Source organism: Eleutherodactylus coqui, chromosome 3 (assembly GCF_035609145.1).
Source record: "Eleutherodactylus coqui strain aEleCoq1 chromosome 3, aEleCoq1.hap1, whole genome shotgun sequence".
NCBI lineage: Eukaryota > Metazoa > Chordata > Amphibia > Anura > Eleutherodactylidae > Eleutherodactylus > Eleutherodactylus coqui.
Genome location: NC_089839.1, coordinates 233,322,868 through 233,350,129, shown reverse-complemented (window position 1 = coordinate 233,350,129; position 27,262 = coordinate 233,322,868). Strand labels below are relative to the sequence as shown.

General features: G+C 43.4%; 1 protein-coding gene across 9 annotated transcripts in view; it reads right to left on the bottom strand.

Moving 5' to 3' along the window:
* Positions 1–27,262, bottom strand: part of LOC136621562 (beta-1,3-galactosyltransferase 2-like) — a 57,188-nt gene that overhangs the window by 17,607 nt on the left and 12,319 nt on the right. For 2 of the 9 annotated variants that reach the window (XM_066597097.1, XM_066597101.1), the window contains exons 1-2: positions 8,495–8,620; positions 7,066–7,327 (exon numbers count right to left, since the gene is read on the bottom strand). The exons of 2 other annotated variants lie outside the window; for them this stretch is intronic. The gene's annotated coding sequence lies outside the window, so the exon portion shown is untranslated. Of the gene's footprint in view, positions 1–7,065; positions 7,328–8,494; positions 8,632–12,129; positions 12,203–27,262 lie in introns of those variants that run through there. 5 more of the 9 variants (XM_066597100.1, XM_066597102.1, XM_066597099.1 and 2 more) reach the window with 4 other exon arrangements.

Genomic DNA, 27,262 nt, shown 5'->3' with positions numbered 1-27,262 from the left:
GGATGTGGGCTGGCAGACCACCGGAATGCTGGCTCCAGCCAGAGCATAAATATAATTCCAGATGGAAGTATACTGGCCCCAATTGCTTGGGAGCAGCGGTAATGGCGGGTTCCATGCCGGGTGGACCACCACACATTGTCATAGATAGTACAGGAGGTCATAGAGCTCATTGAACCACTCTTCCAGCACTATTAGCCATGGTGGTGTGTCAGAAGGCCCTGTGTAATCCCTTCCTAATGTGGAAGTTGCTTGGGCCGTAGCCTTCAGTCTAACAAGCATTTCTGGGGAAGTTTCAATTCCTTCTATCACATCAGAGGCAGTGGGGTCTACAGGAGCAACCAGAATTCGCTTACCGTTTGATGCCCCTTTTCCCCGTGTCAGCAGAGGTATCCCTTAAATAGTGGCATGGGCAGCAGTTTCTGATGCAAACAGATAATCCTCTTTATTCCTCCCAGAACAAACAAACGACGTTTCAATTCAACGAATCTTTGTCAAGTATGCTTGAATTGAAACGTTGTTTGTTTGTTCTGGGAGGAATAAAGACGATTATCTGTTTGCATCAGAAACTGTTGCCCGTGCTATTTATTGGACTGTCTATACGGTGGCCTGAATTGGATCTGGACCACGGTGGGCATTGCAGGGACTCTGTCTGGCCCTAATGGGCAGAAGATGTGCTGTTGACAAAATACTTGTATAAGCAGAGGTATCCCTGGCAGCAACGCAGGGCTCCTTTTCCTCCGACAGAATCTCCAGAAAAAAACGACTGCGGCTCCTGTGGAGAATAGTTGGTAGATGTTTCTCGTATTGCCATGATGTAGCTGGAATTAAACTGTGCCAAGGCCTTGCTTACTTGTTTGCTGAATGGACGTGGAGGTCTGCTCACTCTGAACTCCAGGGCACAACTGATTCTCTTCAGTGAGTCTTTTGGCACCAGAAGAATAGGTATCCGCCCAGGGGCACAGCTTCCTATCTTGCTCAGAGAATTCCATTTCTTTGACCTCTGTTGCGGCACGCTCCTGGCGACTAAATCCTTTCGTGTCTTTTTCTGGGACAAAGATACAGTAATTCTGAACACTAATGGCACTGCAATAAAAATTAAAACATTTCGCATTCACAGTGGTAAACAGTAGATAACACTTCTTCACTTGTCCATCTCTACACTGAATAAATCCATCTGGTAGTATCTCCTTTTATGAAATCATGCATATACGTCCAAGATGGTGGCTTAATCCTCTGAATGCTAACACATATTTAAAGTCTCGGTTTGCAGCACAAAAACACATTTTCCTTCTTTTTTGTTTGACTTATCCCATTCGCTTTAGCCAAATAGATAAATCCTGTTTGTTTTTGGCAATAAGGCGTCGAGATTCAATCCAAAGTTTTGTGGTGTGCAACCGCGGAGGGGTTGGTGGCTGGGATAACAGTGGCTCCACTGCTCCCCTCTCTACCAGCGGCGACAGCTGACAAAATTGAAAAAGTTCGTAATGCCATGCTGGGACCTGTTCCAGGCAAAATAATAAGAAAGATGGTAAAATTAAATGGAGTAGTAGTCCTTTACCCTGGAGGGTGGTGTAGTACCTCAGTGCTGCTGATGATGATGAGGTGAAAAGGAACTCCAGAGGTCAGGATGAATGGTGAAACAATAAACGATTTATTTGCAGAGGTGAATCTTCAGTAGATAATATGTTATACAGTGGGCATCACATCATTTCCTGAGATGGATAAACACATGCAAATATAGGAATCACATCTGTACACTCAGAAATAAGTACAAAAACCATATCTGTACACTAATCTTTACCCTTTTGTCTCTCTCTCTTTCTTTGCCCTATATTTCTTCTATTTCTTCTTCTTACTGTTAATTCCTCTCTTCGCTATATTTTTTTAACACATACAATCTCTCTCTCTCCTGACTTTCTTCTTTCTTAAAAGCAATTTCTCTTTTTTGTGTACTCATACCTCTTCCTTCTCACTGTACTGGCTTTTCTCTCGCTCTTGCTTCTGCTGTCTTCAACTGCTAAACTTCAACAACAACTCTAGCTCAACCTCCTCTGTTCTCACTAACCTCTCTCAACCAACCCGTGCAGGGATATCATCGTCCAATCACAGGCCTTCTCTCATCTCACTAGCCAATAGACTACATAGTGAGTTACCAGACAGCACATGATTGGAAAACAAACAGTTAATAATCTTAAAGTAGTACACACATATTACAACAAAAGCAACTACATTACTTATGTAGTGTCTAGCTGTGGGACACTACATATGGACCAATTGTAACATATTATGTAAGGCCGAAAAAGGACATATATCCATTCAGTTTAGCAAATCATCCCCCCTCAATATTAAGCCAGAGGAAGGCAAAAAACCACAATGAGGTAGAAGCTAATTTTCCTCATTAAGGCTAGGTGCATAAGGGTGTATTTTCAGGCCACATGTTGTCCTTGTAATTGGTTGGTTAGCATACAGACCCATTATAGCCTATAAGGTTAGACACATGAATGTTCTTTCACATGGAACCATGGTCTGCATTCCTGTACGTTTCACGGATGACAAATAGGACATGCAATGCCCCAGAATGTGCATTGTCCATGTATATCTGAAAGCCTACAGATGAACCTCACAGTTATGGCTCGGCACACCTAGTCTAAGATCTGGAGAATTTGGAGACCAAGTCAACACCTTTTAACTGTTTGTTATATTCCTCAAACAATTTCTGGCCAATTTTTGTAGTTTGGCAGGATACATTTTTCTGCTACAAGTGGACATTGTCATTAGAAAATACTGTTGCCATCAAGGGTTGTACTTGGTCTGCAACAATGTTTATGTACGTGGTACAAGTCAAAATAACATCCACATCACTATAAGCACTCAGCGTTTCCTAAAAGAACATTGTCCAGATCATCACACTTTTTCTGCCGGCTTGTCGTCTTTCCAAAGTACATCCTGGTGCCATCTTTTCCCCAAGTAAACAACAACAACGCACCTGGTTGTCCACATGACAGAAAAGATAACATGACCCATAAGGACAGGCCACCTTCTTCCATTGCTCTGTGGTTCAGTTCTTATGCTCACGTCCCCATTGTAGGCACTTTCAGCAGTTGAATAGGGTCAGCATGGGCATTCTGACTAGTCTGCGGCTACACAGGCCCATACACAGGAAGGTGCTATACATCGTGTTCTGACACTTTTCTGCAAATAAGGGAGATGGAACAATACCTCTGTAGTGCCCCTCATTGGATGGCAGCATTCCTTCAAATCAATGCTTGACCCTTTATACAGACCTGTATAAAAGGTCAAGCATTGATTTGAAGGAATGCTCTCATCCAATAAATGGCACTGCAGAGGAATTATTCCATCTCCCTTATTTGCATTTTACTCAGAGCATGTATAGCCTTATAATATGTCATTAGGGCCCTTCAGCGAAAGCTTTAGATGTAGAGCAAGTGTATAAATATCCTCCCACTAATCAGGTAGAAATTAATTGGAAAGGGGCATAGTCTCAATTTACAGATCATCTGAGGGGTATTGCAAAACATAAGTGTCTTCTTATAAAATGGAAGATCTTTGAGGACGGGCAAGCAGGGGGTTGTCTTTTGTCTTCTGTAATTAAGGTACACGGATCATCATCTTATGTTGCAGCATTGAAAATGCCAAATAATTCTTTAGTTATAAAGCAGGATGAAATTTTGGGGATATTTTTTCTTTATTTAGACCAATCTATATGAACCGATATTACAGACGCCTTTGACACTGAATAAGCCAAGTATCAACACCTCCTAATAAAACGTCGCCTGGGTTGCATGGTCATCCAAATGAATTTTCTAAGCGCTACCATGATATGCTTCTGATACACCTATTGATGGCGCTTACTGAATCATTGCATACAAGTATCAGGGTTCATACAGGTTTTAAAAAAACAATTTCCATGACTTTTCCATGACATTTCTATGACACAAATCTTGATTTTCAATGGCACTTGCGAAACTCGAAATACACGCAATCAAAGGTTTAGGGCTCATTCACACTGGTGATCGCGATATTGCTGCGTGAAAATCGCGGCAAAATCCCAATTTTTTCCGCATGATTTTTGTGCTTCAGAACTGCTTTTTCTTGAGTGATTTTGCCTCAATTTTTTAGCGCGAAAGTCAATAGGAGTTGCAAGGGTAATTTGCCCCTATGAGAATCCTTTAGGTCCTCCGGTGTTGAGAGCTATACCCAGAACCTCTGGCACATTTGTTTATTTTTAAGACTGAGTATTGAGATTCTTGTGTGCTTTTAGTTATGTTTATCCAAAACAATTTCTTTATTCCTTTGGCCCTTAGCGTTAAACACAATACTGGATTGTAATGGAATAAAGGAACTGTTTTGGACAAACATAACTAAAACACACAGGAATCTCAGAAATTATTATTAGGCTGCCTGTCCATGGGCGAGTTTGCATTGCGTTCCCCGTGGCGATAATCCGGCTGCGGGGAATGCAGTGAACGCTCCACAGCGTTGCTATAGAGAGCGCAGCCGCCCTGTCCACGAGCGGAGAATCATTGCGATTCTCTGCTCGCGGCCGGCAAATCGCAGCATGCCACGATTCTCCACAGTCAGCCTGTCAGATAGACTGACCGGTGGAGATTCGTCTGCCGGCTCCTGCTCCCGGGCAGCGGCTCCCGTGGCGGAGATCCGCCACAGGATACCGCAACGCCCGTGGACAGGCAGCCTTACTCAGAAAAAAATTAATGACAAATCAGAAAATTCCATGACATTTCCAGGCATTCCATGCCTTTCATCAAAATCCAGGTATTTCAGGTTATCAATGACGCGAATGAACCCTGAGTATACTTCTACCGTCAATGAGAGATGCTTAGATTGTTTTAGTTTCCAAACCAGGAAAGGATTTGTCTCTTCCCAATTCCTATCGCCCAATCTCGCTGTTGAACATTGATGTTAAAATCTTGGCGAAGGTACCTGAGAATAGATTACTAATAGACTACTAGTAATGACCTATTTAATACATGAGAATCAGTCCAGATGTATGCCAAATACATCAAATGCTATTAATTCAAAGAGATTATATCTGAATATTTAGGCAGATCTTCCAGCTTGTGGGAGCAGGGCTATGTTTCACTTAATGCTGCCAAAGATAATTGGCAGAGGAAATCTTATTAAATGGTTTTGATGCTACAACTCCTTTAAATTCTTTAGTTTGTATTTTTTCACACTTTTTTAGACTTCATGCGATATTTAGGTGTTTATTATGGTATAAGAAATCTGCTAGAATTAAATTGGAGACCTTTCAGGGGGATAAACAGCCTGGAGGCTTCGTAATTCCAAATGCTTGCATATATTTTCGGGCATCTAAGTTGCAACAGTTGCAGAGGTGGGGAGAACGAAATGGGGTGTGGTGGATAGCAGATTAGTTCCTAAAATGACAGGTCATAACCCCAATATAACGGTATGTGAGAGAGGATGAAAGAAGGAAAACAAGAGACAATGTCTGAGAATTAATTTAATAATTGAATTGGGGAATAAATGTAAGCAGATTTTGCAATTAGATGGATTTACTCTATACACTCCCTCTGGAGGAACCCTAAAATGCTAGAGTTTTTTTCAGTTGGAGGGATTTTCAACATGGGAGAAACTGGGAGTAATCTTTTTGGGCCAGTTACATTCGGGGGTCTTCTTTTTATAGTTTTGAACAATTTAGAGAGTTCTAGTTATTTATGCTTTCCAGTTCCTTCAGTTACGACACGTGTTTGCTCCTCAGGCCCAGTCAGTATCTGTCCTTACGATTCAACACTCTTTGGTGAATTTTCTTGGGTGGTCTGGAGCTCCGAAGGGTCTAATATCTTATTTATATAGAGAGATGTTTCCTTATTGTTTACAGCTATTCCCGATAAAGGTAAAATAAAAAGGGATATCTTGTTAATATTGGTCTTTATCCCAGAACCTGCATATTTGGTATGGTTGATAGGCATACTCTTTTGGGAATTCAGAGAGCATTGTATCAGGCGCAGAAGTTAATTACTGCCCAGAGGATGCAGCTTGCCCACAACCCTCAGCCGTGCCAGTAGATTTTGTTGCAAAGACAGGAGAGGTTATATCCTTGGAAAGGGGGATATATAACAAAGCTGTTTGACTATATTTAAGGAAATTTAGGGAAGATGGTTAGATAAAAATAATGGATAGATCATATCGAATGCTGGTTGCGTTGAGGTATTGTAAAAAAGTTGATAGGATGGCAGGGGGTGAGAAGGTGGAGAAGAGTTGTTTTTTTAGTCTGTGTCTAAATATATATTATTTTTAATTTTATTTATTTATTTATTTTGGAGGGGTGTGGAGTTGAGAGAGATTATGAATTGCCTAAATATAGTTATGATTGATCACATTCCTTGGGTGGGGTAATGACGTGTTTTGTGTATATTATGCTTATTCATGTGCAAATGTGTATAAATTAAGGGGTAATTGTATTCAAAAATATAATTTCAATAAAAATGTTCTGATTTTTAAAAAAGACATGCTTTACAATGGACCACTGAATTTGGAAGGGATCCAATGTGACTTATGCAAAGGTCTTTGTGCAGGGAGGAGAATAAAGTGAGCTGTGACCATAACATTGTGAAAGGTGTGATTCTCTGTTGTCTATATATAAGTCTTGCCTTTCATTGTAATCCTTCTTGTAATGATAATGAGATGACTGCTCAAAAATCAGAACAGGAAGCCTAAAGCTATAATTAGACTGTGGCTAGTGTGAAAACTGCAAGATAGTAACTTTTTTAGGGCTTCTACTCACTGGCGTTTTTTTAGCGCTTTCTAATGTTAAAATCGCATCGCACAAAAGTCGCAAAAGCACAAACTTGCAATTTGTGTGCGATGCGATTTTAACATCAGAAAGTCCCATTGAAAAAACGCAGCAATATCGCGACGTTAAAAAAAAATGCCAGTGGGTAGAAACCCTTAAAGGGGTTGTCTCGCGGCGAACGCGAATTTTTTTTTTTTAAATGGACCCCTGCATTATGCCCTGTGAAAAAGAAAGCATTTGTTAGTTTTTAAAAAGCACATTGCACTTACCTGCATCAACGTTCTGCAGCTTCTTCATTTCTTCTTTTAAAGATGGCGCCACTGGTCTTCTCCCACGGTGCACCGCGGGTCTTCCCATGGTGCACCGTGGAGTTTCTTCTTCTGTCTTCCGCGTTCCACTGCCGATACAGCCACATCATTGGCTGATCGGCACCACGTGACGGAGGCGGAGCTTCGATGACGACACACAGACCAGCTCTCCGGCGCGCGCGGCCCCATTTACCAGGCAGAAGACCGCACAGCGCAAGCGCATCTAAAAACGCCAGAAGACAGCGAAATTAGACGGAGCCATGAAGACGGGGACGCCAGCAACGGAGTGGGTAAGTGAATAACTTCTGTATGGCTCATATTTAATGCACGATGTACATTACAAAGTGCATTAATATGGCCATACAGAAGTGTATAACCCCACTTGCTGCCGCAAGACAACCCCTTTAAATGTAGATTGTGACATTGAAAATTAAAAATAGTTTGAAGGTGTTTTCTGGGACTTCAATATTAGGGTTAGGATAGGTCATCAACATCTGATTGGTGAGGTCGGTTGCTCAGGACTCCCACCAGCTGTTTGAAGAGACTGCAGTGCTCAAGTGTTGCGTCCAATTCTCAGACTAGGTAAATCACGTTCATTTGTCACATGGCTGGAGAGCAGCTCAGTCCCATTCGTATGAATGGGACTGAACTGTATACCAAGCACCACCACTACATAATGTACCTGTTTTGCAGTGAGGAAGCTTCAGCGCTCTCTTGAGCACCGAGGTCTCTCCAAACGGCTGATTGGTAGGGATCCCGAGTGGCAGACCCAGATCGATCAGATATTGATGAACTAACCAAAGAAAGGTTATCAAGCTTGCAGTCCCCCAAAAAATACTTCAACATTATAATGATTTATGCAGAAAGTGATTTCTCATGACGCAGTGTTTTTTAGGGTGCGTTCCCACGTATAGGTACCGGTTTGCAGCTGAGACTCCGCTTGGCCGCAGCTACCAATAGCCGCAAGATCTTGTCAACCTTATCGGTAAGATCACGCTTTCATTGTCAGTCACGGCTAGGCAGAGACTCAGCTAGAAACCGGCACCTTTATGTGGGAATGCACCCTACAGGTTGTAAAACACAGTTGATAATAGTGAACATATAAACCTTGCTAAGCTTAACTCTTTAGTTCCCTTCTGAGTGGTTAATGAACCAAGGTCGATGAACAGTGTGATACTCCACTGGTCCACCAAGAGTCAACTTCTGCTTATTCTTTACCGGTGTGAGTCTCTGTAGAGACTTACATTTCTGTTGGGCGGCCACACACGTATAAACTTGCCATCTCACAATAAGGTTTATATGGTCATTTAGTGCCATTGAGTCCTGCAGTGACACTGTAATCATGGGTTAAAGCTTGACCATTAAATGTCCCTGCACATGATTCACCTACCAGTCCATATACTGTCCCTGGATGTAGAAGTTGTCTTTCGGCTTCTGCTCCGTGCTCACCTCACCCTTCCACACTTGTCTGCCTTCCAGCATCATTATCCATCCACACAGCAGCATCTTAATACTTGTGGCATTCAGACAAAAACATACCCTTGTAAATTATGCCACACCCCAGACAATGCCAGTAACTTGGGCAGAACCTATAAGTGCAGACACTGTGCATACTTGAATGAAGGAAAGAAAGCTGGTGACGTCATCCACTGTTGTCTAGTCAAGTAAAGACGAAGGGTGGGGATTGTCTCTCACCAGTCATAATGATGTGTAAACAATTATTATTGGCACGATTGGTATATGTAACTACAGCTCCATGACATTTACTACTGAGGGCTCATTCACATGAGATTAGCTATTTACGGTTGGCTGAGTTACAGCCACAGCGCGACCGAAAATCATGTGAATAGACGCACAAATCTGCCATTTGTGTGCCCATTCAGACAGCCCGGGTCCGGCGCAAATACACCAAGCCTGGAATGCCGTTGGGGCTGCTAAACTGCCTCCCACTTTCTGACCCCTCAGTGACTCTTGGCAAAGAGAGAGGGCAGGGCGGGATGGGAGCTAGTGTGCTAAGCTTCCGCCCCCCCCATTGTTGGCAGCCGACAAGGGGCAGAGAGGGGGCGGGAGCTTAGCACACTAGTTCCCGCCCCACCCCCTCCCATTGCAAACAGCCGGCAAGGGGCGCAGGGGAGGAGGGAAGGATGTGGGAGTTCGGCAGACATGTTGCTAAACTCCTTCCCACCTCCCTTCTCTGGCAGCTACCAGAGGAGCCTATGGAAGCCGACGCCATATTCTGGTCAGAAGACAGTTCCTGAACTATCTTTCTTTGCCGGCTTAAAAGCACCCGGCCGAAATGAGCACCGTATGCGATATCTTGGACAGCCGGGCGCTTTTACACTGAGGGAATATGCCCATCTGAACGGATGCATTGTAAACGCATGGGCAGCGTATATCGGCCCAGGCGCGAAAGCATAGCCGATATACACTCGTGAGAATGAAGCCTTAGATTGTTACGTAGCACACAGCCACGTCCTGGAAATACAAGGCATGCTATGATGACCCGAATCTGGAATATATATATATATATATATATATATATATGAAGTGAGCTATGCTTTACTTCGCTGTCCTCGGCTCCTTCTGAACAAGCACTGAACATATCTGTATCTACGTATGCGCTGTACCTGTTCAGTTACTGGTCAGCACAGAAAATAGTGCAGCCAGGAACGTCCCAGAAAATGATCATGTGGATCCATCTTATGTCATATAGATGCGGACACTGCCACTCCATAATGTTTAAATAGCCCATACATGGGCAGCAGATGGTCTTCAACTGAATGGCTGGGGTAAGGATAGTTACAGATTTATGTGTCAAAACTTAAAGGAGTTGTCTAGTTACCAGACAACATTCCCCGTATAGCACCAGCTACTTGTGGGAGATGTTGTCACTGGAAATCATCTGAGCACTGCAGCATCACCACCCATCCTTCTGGCAGCAGCGCTCACATACTGGGCACCATGATGCCAGGAGTTCGGAACGCTGACGCTGCAGCAGGCAAGTGATTTCTGGTGACATCATCTTCCCCAACAAACAGTAGGAAAACTGCAAGGCTACAGAGCTGGATGCCCAGAGAGGACGGGTAAGGCTTTTTTTGTTGTTTTAGCACAATGGTTAGTATAGGGGAGATGTTGCCCGATAACCCGACAACCCCTTTAACAGTCCATGGCCACTTAAAAAATATTCCTATAAAGTGACCTTACCTCTTATGTCAATACCAGTAAATGTGACAAACTTTGATGCCTGCTGGTTTTTTACTTGAGCTGATTAGATTCTTATGTGCTGGTGTTGCTCTTTTTAAGGTTCCTTCACATCAATTTTTGTAATGCATGTTAAAAAATAATTGCTGCGATTGGTTGCTATGGGCAACAAAAACAGTTTTTCTTTTAGTTTTACAAATCCACCCCACCCTATTTATGTAGACTTAAAGGGATTGTCCAAGTTGTTTTTTTTTAACTGTATACCAGCCTGTCCTGGATCACCACAGCTCCAGTAAGGAAGTTCTGCCCACCATCGGGTCTGTTGTGGATTTGTCTTTCATGGATTAAAATGAAAATGTGAATTTTTTTTTGAACTGTAAACTGGATGCATTTCTTGTCTATTGTAATGATTATTGTCGTGTTGGGTGATGAGAGGACTATTCTCCGACTTGGAATCGTGCAATTAGTCAAATGAGTCCTGGTGTGCTGTTCTACCCCTGCAGGTCGTGTTCTATCAAGGCTATAATACCTGTAATCAGGCTGAGATGGGCCGCTGTAATATGGCCCCAAAAAGTGTTCTCATTATGCTTGTGTGAAACTGTTCTTACTATACGTAGGTTAGCAAAAAAAAAGGAGGTAGAAACTAATGCTGCCCATACACAATCTATTTTTACTGATTGGCCTCTAACTCATTGGCGGTCCATGTTAATCCATGGCCAAGGACAGTGCCCCATTATAGGGCTCTAAGCATTGCAGTCTTAACAGCATTATGAACCACCAGGCAAAGAAGTCTACTGGGCCCCTACAACAACTACTCACAGGAATAAAAATGTAAATGGTTGATAAAATGAAACATATATTTATTTTATTGGCACTTCCAACAAAATTGGTGTTGAAACATTAAAGACATGCTGTGCAGCAACAACTAATCAACATGATTAAAGGGTTGTTCACCTGGAAAAATGTATTATATGGGGATACAGCAAGCACGGGATGACGTTAAGCAAACTCAGGAGGACGAGCAAGTTAGTAACCAGCGACCTAGACCGGAGAACCGAAAGTCTAAGGCCTCATGTCCACTCAAAAAATACAATCTGCGCAGAATCTGCCACGGATTCCGCACGGATTTGCTTTAAATGGCATTTTTTTACATGCAGATATCCGCATACATTGCTATCAATGTGATAGCAATGTTGCCAATCCGCGCGGATTCCGCGGTAAATGGAGCATGCCGCGGTTTTTCTCCCAATGATTCACTATGGGCAAAATCCGCCGCGGAATCCACAATTCCATTTACCCAGTGGACATGAGGCCTAAGTCTCTAGGGTCCATCTTCCTCTTGCACTGTAGACGTCTCTTTGTTCATAGTGTCAGGCTACTCTGCACTAGAAAGTAGCGAGACAATGTACTACGCTACACAAGATGATCCACACATCCATTTGTCAGGAAATCTCTTTTTATTATAGAAATTATGGGTAATTTACAATAGGAATCATGGGTAATTTACAAAAGGAATTCTGGGTAATTTGAAAGTGAAACAGAAAGTGACAAAATTAAAGTCTTCACACATGGCATAGACAGATTGGAGCCAAGTTCATATCCCGCCACACAACATTATCATATATGATACATGGTGTATTAAAATGTTAACATACATAGATTAGTATGTGGCCCCTATGCTTGTAGGGCCCACAGGCCGATGCATTAAGATGGCACTGGCTATAAGGCTATGCTCATTGATGTTTTTCACACTAAATGGATGTAAAAAAACTTGTCACATGTCCTACTCCTGTCCGTTCCACACATTTTTTGGATGATGCCTACCTTTTCTTTACCGGTGTTTTGGGGAGGGGGGGTTGTCGTGTTATTTCTTTGGAGTTTATTCCTATAAAGAAGCCTATAAGAAATTGCCAGAAAAATGCCAGACCTTAGAGCATGCTGCAATTTTGAAAAATCACTTTGTACTCCTTCCACCCCTTCTGTGGGTGTGTATAAAACGCTGTACATACGCCAGCATAACCATAAAAAACTAAATATTTCACATCAACTGAATAGTTATATTTCAGACATAATTAGATTACTTGAAAGAGCGGCAAACCCCCCTCTGTGCAGTTCCACTCGCACTATGCTATAAGGCCTCTCTCACACAGGCGCTTTGTACCGCGATTAACGTGGCGTTTTGAACATTGCGTTAATTGCGGTATAACGCTCCAATTGAAATCAATGGGGCCTTGCAGACATGCGTCGGATCACAGTGCTGGACGCCGCTCACAGCGGGTGGTCTGTTCTCTAAATACATCGCTATTGTTCTCCAGCGGGACAGCTGCTGAAAGAATGTTACCAGCGCTGCCCACGGAGAACTCTGTGTGCGGTCTGTCTTATCAATCCTGATGGATATTAACCTGAGCTGAACTCAGCAATGGATAAAAAGCGCATGGTAAGTACATGATGGGCGCACATTTACAAAGATGGCTATCGTTGTATGTAAAAGGGCCTTTATAATCCCTTAGGTGTGTGATCCTAATCAGGTCAGGAGAGCAGCAAGAGGAAGAAATCCAGGTTATCCAGCCTCGGCAGTATACAGTGTGAAGACAAGAGAAAAAAGCTCAGCCCCTTTGCACTACTTAGCCACCTATAGGTAGATTATCGTGCAGATGGTAGAGTAGAAATCATTTACTTCACTGGGGGGGAGGGAGTCTGGAATCATCCATTACTCTGGCTCCAAGTTTGCTTTGAGAAGTATGGCAGCCACGGTACTTCTTCCTTAGTTTCTTTATTTATGAATATTCAAATAACAGCCAACATCCAGCAAAACACGACATGGGTAGTCACAGGTAACGCGTTTCAGGTTTTATTTACCCTTTCATCAAGCCTAGCAGTGGTGTGTGATCTTGCTTATTTATAAAGCTGTATTCATATCTGTTAGTGGCTTCTCCGTATGGGCCTGCGGCGCATGGGTCTGACGTCAGTCACTGCCCCAGGTGTGTATAGCACGTGTGTGGTTACAATGCGTTTCACGATGTGTCTCAATCACGGTCACCTGGGATGCCGCACAATGACGCAACAGAGAGTTCGTCATCGCAGCAGGCGTCATCTGCGTTCCAAATGCGTTCCACAACATACATAATGCCCGATATTGGATTAAAGTTTGATATTTAGGTATAACATCTAGCTATCTGTATCCTATATCTATCCTTTATTATTATGCTTTTGGGGGGGGGGGTTGTGTAAGGCACAAATGTCTAAGAATTAACTCATAGTTAAGTATAAACAAACACACATACTGTATATATGATTGATAACAAATAAATGGACACTATTATAGACAACTAAATTTCACATAAGTAAAGTAAAGGGGTCACAACTTGATTTTTCAATGCTAAGTGCAAAAGTATTGGCACCCCTATGTAATGTACTTAATTTAATTCTCTAACTTCCCGATGTTGTACAAACATGAAATTTGGCATGACCATTCTTTAGGTCCTACATAGGAAAAGTAAAGGGGTCACAACTTGATTATTCAATGCTATTGGCACACCTGTGTAATGTACCTAATCTAATTCTCTAACTTCCTGATATCGTACAACCATTCTTTAGGTACCAAACTTGAAGAGTAAAGGGGTCACAACTTAATTATTCAATGCTAACTGCAAAAGTATTGGCACCCCTATGTAATGTAACTTCTTGGTGTCAAATAAACATGAAATTTGGCAGGAACATTCTTTTGGTCCTAAATAGGAGAAGTAAAGGGGTCACAACTTGATTACTCAATGCTAAGTGCAAAAGTATTGGCACCCCTTTATAATGTACTTAATCTAATTCTCTAATTTACCCAGAGAGAAACCCCCCTTCTCTCTGGCAGCGGGACTCACTGAATAAAGGCCCAAGAGACAGTCAGACAAGCCTTGCAGCCTGCAGGAGACCCAGAGCCAGCACAACAAAGGGACCACCTGCATACTTGCTCTGCAGCCCCAGATCTGCGACACAGATACTACGTAACATCTGAATTCTGTAATTGCAAAGGCCAGCCATACATCATCTCCCATAAAGACACCCTACAACCGGCCATATACTTAAGCTTATATTCAAGAACAAACACAAGGACTCCTACTGCTCCTCATAGGAAAAGGGTCATACGCAGTTAGTGGAATGACTACGGCCTACCCATGAGCTGCGCTCTGACCCCGTCCCACTCTTCAGAACAGAATCATTACTCAGCACCAAACCAGAAGACCTCACAATTTTGAATACCTAATATGTCCAGGAGGATCAGCAGACAAAATAAGGGCCAGCCTACAGCATCCCAGTGTACATTACCATAACTGTTTTCGAGTAACCAATTTTCCCCACTAGCGCAAATGGAACAGTCACCCCATAATCCCGATAACGGAGACACCCAAAGCACCGGTCAGAACACTGACCCACCAGCCACGCATCATATTCCTGACCTTTCCTCATCAGACTCTACGCTCCTTACTCACATCAAGAAACTGTTTCGAGAGGAACTCGAGGCAGCAGTTCACGACATCTCCAGACAAATCAACGATCTAGGTCAGTGAACCAACGATCTTGAACACAAGACCGATGACATCATCAATGCGCTAGATCATGAAAGAGCGAGATGGGATGACTACGCTGAAAGAGTGGAAGCTCTCGAACTAAAATGCGAGGACCTTGAAAACCAGAGCAGGAGAGCCAACATATGCATTCGAGGCCTCCCAGAATCTATCATCAACCTGAAAGAAGCTGCTATGAACCTGTTCTCTGCTCTCCTCCCCCAAGTAACGCAGAAATCCCTACGTATAGATAGACTACATCGTGCCCTTTCAAGACCAGCCAACACTGACCTTCCAAGAGACACAATTTTAAAGCTACATTACTCCAAGATGCGAGACCAACTTCTAGTAGCGGCCCGCAATCTGGACTCACTGCCGGGGGTCCCCCATTCAGTCCAAATGTTTGTCGACATCGCTCCGTCCACCCTCGCAAAGAGACAAGCCCTGAGACCTGTAACCTTGGCCCTGCAGCAAGCAAATATAAGATATCGCTGGAACTTTCCATTCGCTCTGCTGGTCCGAATCAACCAAAGATCGCTCTCGATAAGAAACATGGAAGAAGGAAAGCGTATGTTAGAAGAACACATTCCCTACGTGAACGAACTGAGCAGATCCCCCAGACAACAATGACCAACGCACTCCTGGACAACAGCGGGGAACCCCCGTCGCAGAATGAACATAACCGAAAACCGAGCCCAGAATGCCTGAATCAGATACGTATCGCTTAAGTGGTAGTGTTTGTTAATCCTGACGGAGTTGGGCTCTCCCAGGCCCTCCTTTGGGGGGCGTGGGATGGCTCAACTCCCTTATGACTATTCCCCAATACTTGCTGGACACTGCCCACCGAAAGGTGATCTACCCTGAGACATTCATGGACAGACCGATGCAGATATGCGCAATGATGATAAGCGAAGGCACTGTCTCCACCGCGAGACTATGCAATTTGTTCGAAACCCACAAATGTTTTGCCCGCCTCGGGCCCTGTATCATTTAATTCTCACATAGTTGACCTCCACCGTAACGGTTGAGGAGACACAGAATTAACATCACCACAAGAGATGCATGGGCTCCACGCGGAAAAATACAATGGTACCTAGAAATATTTTCCACCTGAGTTGTAAGGTCAAAATAATCTAGTGAACTAGATTGATATATTCAGTTGTTTCTGTTAAAAGTTATGACAAATTTTCGCACTGGGACGGGGCTGAGAAACTTGACACCCAATCCTTACCAGAATTTGAGTGTCCCCTTTTCACGAACTTAAGGGAACACTCAGTTTGGGTTATCTTGGGTTCTAAAACCCATTTCTGTTTGACACCCTGCTATTGGTTTTACTTGTTATTTCTACAATGTTACATTCTGCACTGAAATCTATTCCTACACACCACCTGCCTAATGCTCACCACCATACAACTTCCCAAAAGCCTTGGCTATGCTCCAGAAATGCTCAGCCTCCTCCCTCCTTCCCAATATGGCCACCATAATCTCACACAACGTTTAAGGATTCAATTCCCCACTTAAGAGAAGGAAAGCATTTATGCAATATCTTAAAATTAAGCCCGATATCATTTGCCTTCAAGAAACCCACTTTTCCTCCTCCTCTGCCCCTAGCTACCTGCGCCCTCAATATGCTAGAACTTTTTCGTCGGTAGCAACCAAAAAACATCAAGGAGTCATGATTCTTTTACACAACTCCTTTCCCCTCGTAATAAGCAAAACAGAATCAGACCCTCAGGGTAGATACATCATACTACATGGTACGCTCCAGGAGCATAAAATAGTTCTAGTAAACTCATACGCCCCCATTAATAACCCTTACAAACTATTCACCCAAATCTCCAGAAAACTAAGAGATACCGAAAGCCTCAATATATTGGATGGGAGACTTCAACATGGTTCTTTCACCGGCCCTGGACCGATCTTCACAAAGCATAGATAAATTAAGCCCCTCGCAAAGGACTTCGATAACCGCTACACTAAAAGATCTAGCACTAGCAGATAGTTGGAGGGAGATCCACGGCATAAGCAGAGGCTATACCCTCTTTTCGGCCCTGCACAAATCCTACTCACGCATTGATTGGACCCTGGTTTCAACCCACTTACTCCCCACACTTGCTCAGTCAAGACACATCCCATGCGCCTGGTCAGATTATGACATGGTCTTCACTTAATTTATAAACTCTATCCCGCAGTCTCTGCCTAGGAGATGGAGACTCAACGAATCTATACTAAAAGATCCCATAACTTTTGCACAAACATCAAAAAAACTGGCGGAATTTCTGGCAACAAACGATAACAACACTTCAAAACCAGTTTGGGTATGGCTGGCTCATAAAGCCCACATGAGAGGCCAAATCTCCAGAATTGCCGCTTTTAAAAAGAAGAAAAAAACACAAGCTCCACAAGCACTAGAAAGACGCCTCGCCCTGCTAGAAATAGCCAACCAACAACGTCCTAGTATAGGTTTGACAAAAAACATTCGGGATACTAAGCTACAAATCAATCTTCTATATACAACCCAGGCAGAAAAGGCCCTTCAATGGACTTTATTTCAAACTAGCCAATAAACCTGATAAATTACTGGCGGCTCGCCTCAGAACGAAAGAAAAAATTAACATCGTCCACTCCATTAGAACACCTAATGGATAGAGATGAGCGAACACGTTCGGCTCCGCCCCTTTTTCGCCCGAACACCGAACTTTGCGAACACTTCAGTGTTCGGGCGAAAAAGTTCGGGGGCCGCCGTGGCAGCGCGGGGGGGTGCGGCGGGGAGTGGGGGGGAGAGGGAGAGAGAGAGGGCTCCCCCCTGTTCCCCGCTACTGCCGCCCGCGCCGCCGCGCATCTCCCCGCCCCCCGGCGGCACCCGGACACTTACGCGCGAACACTGCAGTGTTCGGCAAAGCCGGTGTCCGGGTGCGGATGTGTCCGTAACGGACACGTTCGCTCATCCCTACTAATGGATCATGCACTGCGAACCCTGATAAAATACCTAACACGTTCCTTGACTTTTACAACAAACTTTATAAATACAAACCCCAAAAATCTCCCTCTGCCCCCCCCAAGACTTTCTAAATAATTTAACACTCCCACAGCTTTCAGAACATCAAAACGACCACCTCAACCAGCACATTTCTGTAGAAGAGGTGGAGGAGACCATCAAGCTTTTGAAACCAGGCAAAGCCCCAGGCCCGGACGGCCTTGCCGCCCTGTACTATAAAAAATACATCACCTCCCTTTCACAGCCCTTTTCACAGATCAGGTGGGCTTTATCCCCTCCCGACAGGCACCAGACAATATTAGAAAAGTCCTCAACCTCATGCATATATCAAACACCAATAAAACACCACAACTAACCCTAGCCTTAGATATCGAAAAAGCCTTTGATAGTTTATCATGGGACTATCTATTTGCAGTCCTAAAGAAGGCAGGTATCCAGGGGAACTGTATTACGGCACTACAAGCCCTATACTCAACCCACTCAGCAGAACTAAAACTTCCCACCTCAACAGTAAATAAAATATTGGTCCAGAAGGGGACAAAGCAGGGCTGCCCTCTATCCCCAGCCCTCTTTGCCCTAGCGATGGAGCCCCTTGCACAAATCATTAGAAAGAACCCAAACATAGCTGGGGTGATTGCAGGAGACAAAGAATACAAAGCTAGCCTATTCGCAGATGACATCCTGCTCACTCTAACTAAACCCCTCACCTCACTACTAGAGATGAGCGAACGTACTCGGATAAGCACTACTCGTCCGAGTAATGTGCTTTATCCGAGTACCTCTCTGCTCGTCCTGAAAGATTCGGGACGCGCTGCGGAGCGGGGAGCTGCAGGGGAGAGCGGGGAGGAACGGAGGGGAGATCTTTCTCTCCTTCTCTCCCGCCCGCTCTGCCCCGCTCCCCGCTGCGACTCACCTGTCAGCAGCGGCGCTCCCCGAATCTTTCAGGACGAGCGGGGAGGTACTCGGATAAAGCACATTACTCGGACGAGTAGTGCTTATCCGAGTACGTTCGCTCATCTCTACTCACTACCAAACCTAATAAAAATCTTAGACTCTTTTGCCGAAGTTTCAGGACTGGTAGTGAACATGGACAAAACTGAAGCCTTATTCCACAATATCCCTCCACATTCACAAAAACTCATAGAACTAAATTTCGGATTTAAAGCATGCCAACTAGAGATGAGCGAACGTACTAGGTAAAGCACTACTCGTCCGAGTAATGTGCTTTATCCGAGTACCTCCCCGCTCGTCCTGAAAGATTCGGGGAGCGCCGCTGCTGACAGGTGAGTTGCGGCGGGGAGCAGGGGAGAGCGGGCGGGAGAGAAGGAGAGAGAGATCTCCCCTCCGTTCCTCCCCGCTCTCCCCGCTCCGCGGCGCTCCCCGAATCTTTCAGGACGAGCGGGGAGGTACTCGGATAAAGCACATTACTCGGACGAGTAGTGCTTTACCGAGTACGTTCGCTCATCTCTAATGCCAACATTACATCACATACCTTGGTATCAAACTCACCCCCAAACTAGACACCTTATACAAAAAGAACTACCCCGCTTTCTTCGCAGAATTAAAAGCAGATCTAAAGAAATGGAACCATTCCACCATTTCATGGATAGGACGTATTAACTCTATTAAAATGAATGTCCTGCCCCGTTTACTCTATCTGTTCAGATGCCTACCCATAGGAATCCCCCCTAACAATCTACAGGAAATGCAGAAGGCCATATTCCAATTTATCTGGAGAAATAAATAACCTAGAATCAAACAGAAGGTAATGCACTACCATTAAAGAATCGGAGGTATATCAGTACCCAACTTGAAAAAGTATTACCTAGCAGCTCAATTGTCACAAATCCCCCCAATGTTCACTGGCACAAAGAGACCCCTGTGGGTAGATGTGGAGGCTTTCCTCTTTGCTCCGATAGACCTGGGTATCGCATTTTGGGAAACCTACAAACATGCAACATTCAGCCCCACTAACCCACCACCAATTTTTCATCTGGAGAAAAAACAGATTTAAATATGCCATGATGTCACCTATCCCGCAACTACTACCGGTGATCCTCAACCAAGCCTTTCCTCTCAGCTTACAAGAACAAAACTACCAATGATGGCGAACCAAACATATCACGTCCTTATACCACTTCATGCCCTGCGGAAAACTACTACCCATGCAACAACTGATAAAAATTCAATCCCAGAAAACCTATGGTTTGAGTTAAGGCAAGTAAATAGTTTTCTACGCTCCCTGCTAAGCACTACTAGCCTGCCAACTACCCATACGTCCTTCAAGGGAACCTGCTTATGGTCCCCACTCCAACCAGGCATAATATCCACACTCTATGCCTCCATAAACAAACCTCCCGCAGAAACCAAACTCCCCTTCATGCAGCGCTGGGAGTCAGATCTAGGCATTTCCCTTTCTCTACTGTGGTGGCATCACTGCTGCACCTTCATTGCTAAGGGTAGTCACCAAATAATTTTAGCAGAAACCACTGTAAAAAATTTTCACAGATCATGCCTAGTCCTCACAACGATCAACAAATACTCCCCCACCACTTCCCCGAATTGTTTTAGGGGATGCAACAATCTAGGTACAATATCCCATACATGGTGGACTTGCCCCATAGTGACCGCCCTCTGGAGAAGAATAACCAACCTCATATCCAGAGTGCTGGGAAAGACGTTTCCCCTCACGCCATCTATATGCCTCCTGGCTGACAAACCCATGGGCTATAACAACCAACAACATAAGCTATCGCAACAGATCTGTATGGCGACCAAAATCTACATTGCATCCCAATGGCTGAAACCCGCCCTCCATATAGAACCAATCATAACAAGAACATCAAGAATGATGCTTTATGAAAAATTGTCGGCCATGAGGGAGGACAATATGGACTTATTCCTTAAGACCTAGAGACCCTGGGCTGAATCACTAGAAATACCAGGTTTAACCAAACCCCTTAGTTCATAAGAGACCAAATCGATAAAGGAACAAATAAAGAAAAACAACTTGGGGGGTGGGGGAGTGGGGGAGGGGAGACACAGAAGGGACTATATAACACACAATGGTGGAATTAAAAGACACGGAGGAGAAAAAGAATACGAGCATCTAAGCCAGCTTATTAAATGCATTAAGAATATGGTGGAATCCTACTTTACACAACATGTTATATTAATGTTTACTGTTTAATACTACTAAGGCACCCCCTGCGTTGGGATTCAAAAGCGCAAGACTTGATTGTATTTTGAAAACTCAATAAAAACTTTTGGAACTAAAAATTCAATGCTAAGTGCAAAAGTATTGGCACACCTGTGTAATGTACCCAATCTAATTCTCTAACTTCCCGATGTGGCACAGACATAAAATTTGGAAGGAGAATTCTTTAGGTCCTGAATAGGAAAGGTAAAGGAGTCACAACTTGATTATTCAATGCTAAGTGCAACAGTATTAGCACCCCAATGTAATGTAACTACCCGGTATCGTGCAAACATGAAATTTGGCACAACCATTCTTTAGGTTTTAAATAGGAAAAGTAAAGAGGTCACAACTTGAAAATTCAATGCTAAGTGCAAAAGTATTGGCACTCCTTTGTAATGTACTTAATCTTATTTTTTAACTTCCCGGGGTCATGCAAACATGAAATTTGGCACAACCATTCTTTATGTCCTAAATAGGAAAAGTAAAGGGGTCACAACTTGATTATTTAATGCTAAGTTTAAAAGTATTGGCCCTCCTATGTAATGTACCTAATCTAATTCATTTCCTGCATGTATCACTCATCTGAATGAGCCCTCATAGAGGATAGATATAGAATACAGATAGCTAGATGTTATACCTGAATAACAATCTGTAATTCAATATCGGGCATTATGCCCATTGTGGAACGCAGGAGATGCCTGCCACGATGACGAACTCTCTGTTGCGTCATTGCGCAGTGTCCTGCATGACCATGATTGAGACGCACGTGGAGCACACTGTAACCACACACGTGCTGTATGCGCTTGGGGCAGTGACTGATGTCAGACCCATGCGCAGCGCGACCATGATTAAGACGTATGGTGGAATGCATTGTAACAACACACGTTCTATACGCGCTTGGGGCAGTGACTGACGTCTGACCCATGCGCCACAGGCCCATATGGAGAAGCCACTAACAGGTGTGATTTCAGCTTTATAAATAAGCTCTCCTGACCTGATTAGGAATAACCCTTTAATCATGTTGATTAGTTGTTGCTGCACAGCATGTCTTTAATGTTTTAACACTGATTTTGTTGAACCCATGTGCCGCGTGACCATGATTGAGATGCACGGTGGAACTCATTGTAACCACACACGTGCTATACACGCCAGGGGCAGTGACTGACGTCAGACCCATGCGCCGCAGGCCCATACAGAGAAGCCACTAACAGGTATGAATTCAGCTTTATAAATAAGCAAGATCACACACCACTGCTAGGCTTGATAAAAGGGCATGTAAACCCTGAAACGCATTACCTGTGACTACCCATGTCATGTTTTGTTGGATGTTGGCTGTTATTTGGATATTCATAAATAAAGAAACTGAGGAAGAAGTACCGTGGCTGCCATACTTCTCAAAGCATACTTGCAGCTGGAGGAATGGATGATTCCAGATCCCCCCAGTAAAATAAGTGATTTCTACTCTACAATCTGCATGATAATCTACCTATAGGTGGCTAAGTAGCGCAGAGGGGCTGATCTTTTTTCTCTTGTCTTCACACTGTATACTGCCGAGGCTGGATACCTCGGATTTCTTCCTCTTGCTGCTCTCCTGACCTGATTAGGATCACACACCTAAGGGATTATAATGGCCCTTTTACATACAACGATTATCGCTCAAAATTTGTTCAACATTCGCTCAAAAGCCATCATGTGAACGATAATCATTGTGTGTAAATGTGTGCCCACCGTGCACTTACCGTGCACTTTTCGTCCATCGCTGAGTTCAGCTCAGCTTAAAATCCATTGTTCCTGATAAGAAAGACTGGATGCTGAGTTCTCCATGAGCAGCACTGATAACATTCTTCAGCTGTCCTGCTGGAGAACAATGGTGGTGTATTTAGAGAACAGACCACCCGCTGTTCTCGAAATACATGCAAATGAAATTAGTTAGCTTCTAATGGACTGATTAGCCCATTAGTAGCTAATGCAAAAGTATCACTCAAAACTGTCAGTTTCTGACGAATTTTGAGCAATCATCTGTGTGTGTAAATACAGCTTTAGACTGAAGTGCACCATTTGCTGTGGAGTTCAGTCTGCTGACGGACTCCATACTGGATAAGTAAGTCCACTTTCCTCTGGATTTCCTTAAAAGGATCCTCTATTATTTTTCTTTTTTCCATATCTGGAGCGCAAATACCTCATCTCTTTGTGTTTTGTTTCAAATTTCTTTTGATCATTTCCTGTTTGCATATTATGCAAAAAACAAGTGAACCGCAAAATAAATTTCCTCTTGCGCTACTTTCCATAATTTACAAATGACTTGTGGACGGTGGTTGATATTAATTTGCATAGATGGATACAGGAACAAATGGGAGACATCCTGTACTGAATAAAGGGCCTTTTCACACCAGTTTATAGATGATATAAACTGATATAGTTTTCACTTTTAATTATTTTTTAAGTTTCTTCCATTTCGTTATTCTGTACACATTTGGGGCGTGTTGGCCATTCTATCGATAGGGATTGGAAAATGCCTAATTTTTGCCAGGGAGAGAAATTTACATGTAACCCCCTGTCTACCCCAAAACCAGATCTACAGACAAAAGGACAGTATACCCCTTAAGGATCAGGGAGTTTCGGTTCTAAAGGACAAGACACTTTTTAGGTATTTTACCCATGTGGTGGTTTTACTGCTCTATTTTATTTTTTTGGCTCCGAAAATAATTTTTGCTGCTTTTTTTCCCCGTGACTAGGGCTATTTTATTATATATATTTTTACCGACTTTTTTTGCCTTTTGTAGTTTAAAAAAATAAAATATAATTATAGTTGTTTGTTTTTAAAACTAGTACATTTACACTAAAATAAACTACGGAAATAGGTACCTCATTTATTTTCAGACATTTTGACATATAATTTGTATTGTTTGGGATTACAGGGTGCATATGGCGACAGTTTTGGTTGGCGACAGTGGTAGGTCATGTTCTTTTTTATATATTTTTTTTATTTTTTTCTGAAATTTTCCTTTCTTATTTTTGTACATCTCCCATAACGTCAAATACAAGTTATACTGAATCTTTCTCCATAAAACTATATATCAATTTACTCAGCTCTTCCTGCTCTATAACATGATGCCAGCAGTTCGGACAGAGTGTTTAAGTTATCAGGTTCCCTTTAAGGCCAAGTTCACACTTGATATATTTGTGGACATTTTCTGTGTCATTTGCAGAATTCTACAAACATATTGAGGACATCTTGAAATCTGCTGGAGGGGCTGTGGACAAAGAGGCACGCTTGTTCACATATTCTGGGGTTGCCCATAAATGCAATGTGTTTGGAGGCCACTTTTCTCCCTGATTTCTAGGATTACGAGGGTTAGAGTCCCTCCTACCTAGGAGATAGCGATCCTCCTGCCTGGAATAGAAGACATTCCAATTAGGCTGCCTGCAGATGGCCGGGTCGGATCTGGCTGCGAGAATTCTCGCAGCGGGACCCGACCCGAGCGTTTGCAGAGAGCAGCGCGGTCACTCATCTCTCCCGTGGCCCCGGCTCTATCATGTGCCGGCTGCGGCAGCCGGCGCATGCGCAGAGCGGAGCCGGTGAGCCACGCACAGAAATAGAGCATGCAGCGATTTGCTTGCCGCGCAAGATTTCGCGCGGCCAAATCGCGGCTGTCTGCATAGGATTGCGTTTGTTAATGCAATCCTATGGCAGCTTCCAGGGGTGGAAATGCTGCCGCGGAATTTCCGCCCGTCTGCAGGCGGCCTTAGGCATAAGAAACTAGTGACACACATCCTCTTATCAGTAAAATGCAGATAGCTAGACAATGGAAAAAACCTCACACACCCACACTATCCGAGTTACAACATATGATATCAGACCACTGCTTATACGAAAAACTCTATGCTTATCGGAATGACAAAGTAAAAGATTTCCTAGACACATGGCAGCCATGGATAAATCTTATTCAGACAGAATTATAAGCATAGCTGTCCTTGGGGGAGATGAAGAATCCTGGCAGAAGTTAGAGGAGTTAGAGGCTATAAGGTGTCAATAGAAAGAGATAAAGAGAAGACTTTTGTATCTCCTGGTATAATGATGATATGTTTCGGAAAGAGTTTCTCAGATAAAAATTAAGGGCTAATACTGACAATACGATGGACTGGATCTCACCATTTTCCTTGCTGTGGAGAAACACAAAGAGCTCTATAATATTACAGGATGTAGACATTAAATAACCAGCAGGGTTGTTGATCCGGGTCTTGGAGTCAGGTAGGAACGTTCAAGCGTTGATCCAGTTATTATTCTGACTGCTATAATCGAGTCGGGAAGGAATTTTTCCCCCCAAAATGGGCTACATTGGCTTCTGCCTCACTGGGTTTTTTTTTTGCCTTCCTCTGGATCAACAAGGGTGGGTGGAAACAGGCTGAACTGGATGGACAATGTCTCCCTTCAACCTAACATACTATGCTACAAATGTTTTACGAGTGCTACTGTATGAGATATGTATGTTAATGCTTGATTTCTATTACTACTTTCAATAAAAAAGATTGAACAAGAAATCTGCAGCATTCCCCGTCTGTAGAGGATTTCTTACTGATGCGCAGCGTATGACATGGGGGACAGAGGGGGGCTTCAGACTCACTACATGCAAACCTAACTTGACTGCAGTTGTGGCTTAAATCACATGGTTTATTGTGCGAAAATTCTAATATCATAGTATCAGGAGAATAATTGGGGACCTTTCAAGTGGGACGAAATTGTGCACAGGACGCAACGCAGATGCGAATCTTGTCGATTAGTGTAGACTTTGTTGCCTTTTCAACTGTAGAATGTGTTCTTCGGAACATCTTGCATATTAATTTGAAGACTTTAATTGCGGAATTACATCTCCAGTAGGTTAGAAATCCACAACAACCACACAAGACATCCTTAATTTCACAGCAGAAGCTTCTCCATTGCAAAACTTAATCTTGTGGTTTGGAAGTAAAGACGTGCAGATTTTAATAGGTACAGAATTCACGCCCAACAGGAATAACATTGTGAGGTCGAATTATCAGCGTGTCCTAGTTCTGTGCCTTGTGAAAAATCCTAACTAAAGTCCTAACTAGTTATTGCCTAATGAACAATTTGCTTAAATATACACCTCTTTCTCTAAATATACAACTTGACAAACAGGTGTGTCCCAACAAATGTAGCGCTGTAGAACATGTGTATCCCCCATCATTGCCTGCAAATCGTTTCACGGAAACAAGCTAGTAAGGGAAGCGGCTGTATTACAGTCTGGTGCCGGTAGACCGGGGACATTGTCACATGCAGAACCCCCCACACGGCAATAATACAACCGCCATTGTTTGGGCTCCTCAAACCTCAACTGTTACCTGGAAAGTAAGAATGGAAACTCCCAACCCGGTTCCCAGGCAAAGAGTCCATTGTATGTTTGTTTTTTTATCCATTGTAGAGCGTATACTGCTACATTACGTAATGAAAGTCATTCTATTAATGTCACTTGTCAAAACACTTCTAGGTGATGACAGTTGCCAGCTAACAACTATTTTGTGAATGGCCGACTGTAAGGGACCTTTCACATGGTACATGCCGTCCCTGAATTCCGCACCTATAACTGCATATTTGCCAGAAAGATTCTGTTATTTTCAATTCCACATCAAAATCCGTACATTGGCAGATTTTGGGGCTGAATATTCCGCAGGACGTATTCCACAATGCTCTGGTGCAATAATCTGCCCCGTGTGAACAGTCCATGGGAAAGGCAGTATATCTTGAAAAATAGTTCAGAAAAGTTCCTGCACTGTATGCTATAAGCGACCCACCAGTCTAATGGGTGGCCCAACCAGCTCTGCTGCTGAGTCGGTCCAGCTTGCCCATGGGTCTGGTGGGTCATGATTAGCATATGGCACAGGAACTTTTCAAAAGCTATTTTTGAAGGTATATTGCCTTTGATTGTTTCCAAATCTTTTATGTTTACAACAATGAAACTTGAGGGCTGTTGGTGTAGCTGCTTTTACATGCTGGGAACAACTGACAGGTTCCATTTAACTACTGTAACAAAAGTTACAGAAAGAAAAGAAAAGGCATAAAACTTACTTCAGTTTTATTCTTTAAAGTACACTCCAGGCAAAACAACAGAAAAGTCCATTCAACGTAACAAATGCAACGATATACCACGCAGGGTGCTCAGAGGTTTCCTCAGGTCCAAGCTGTAA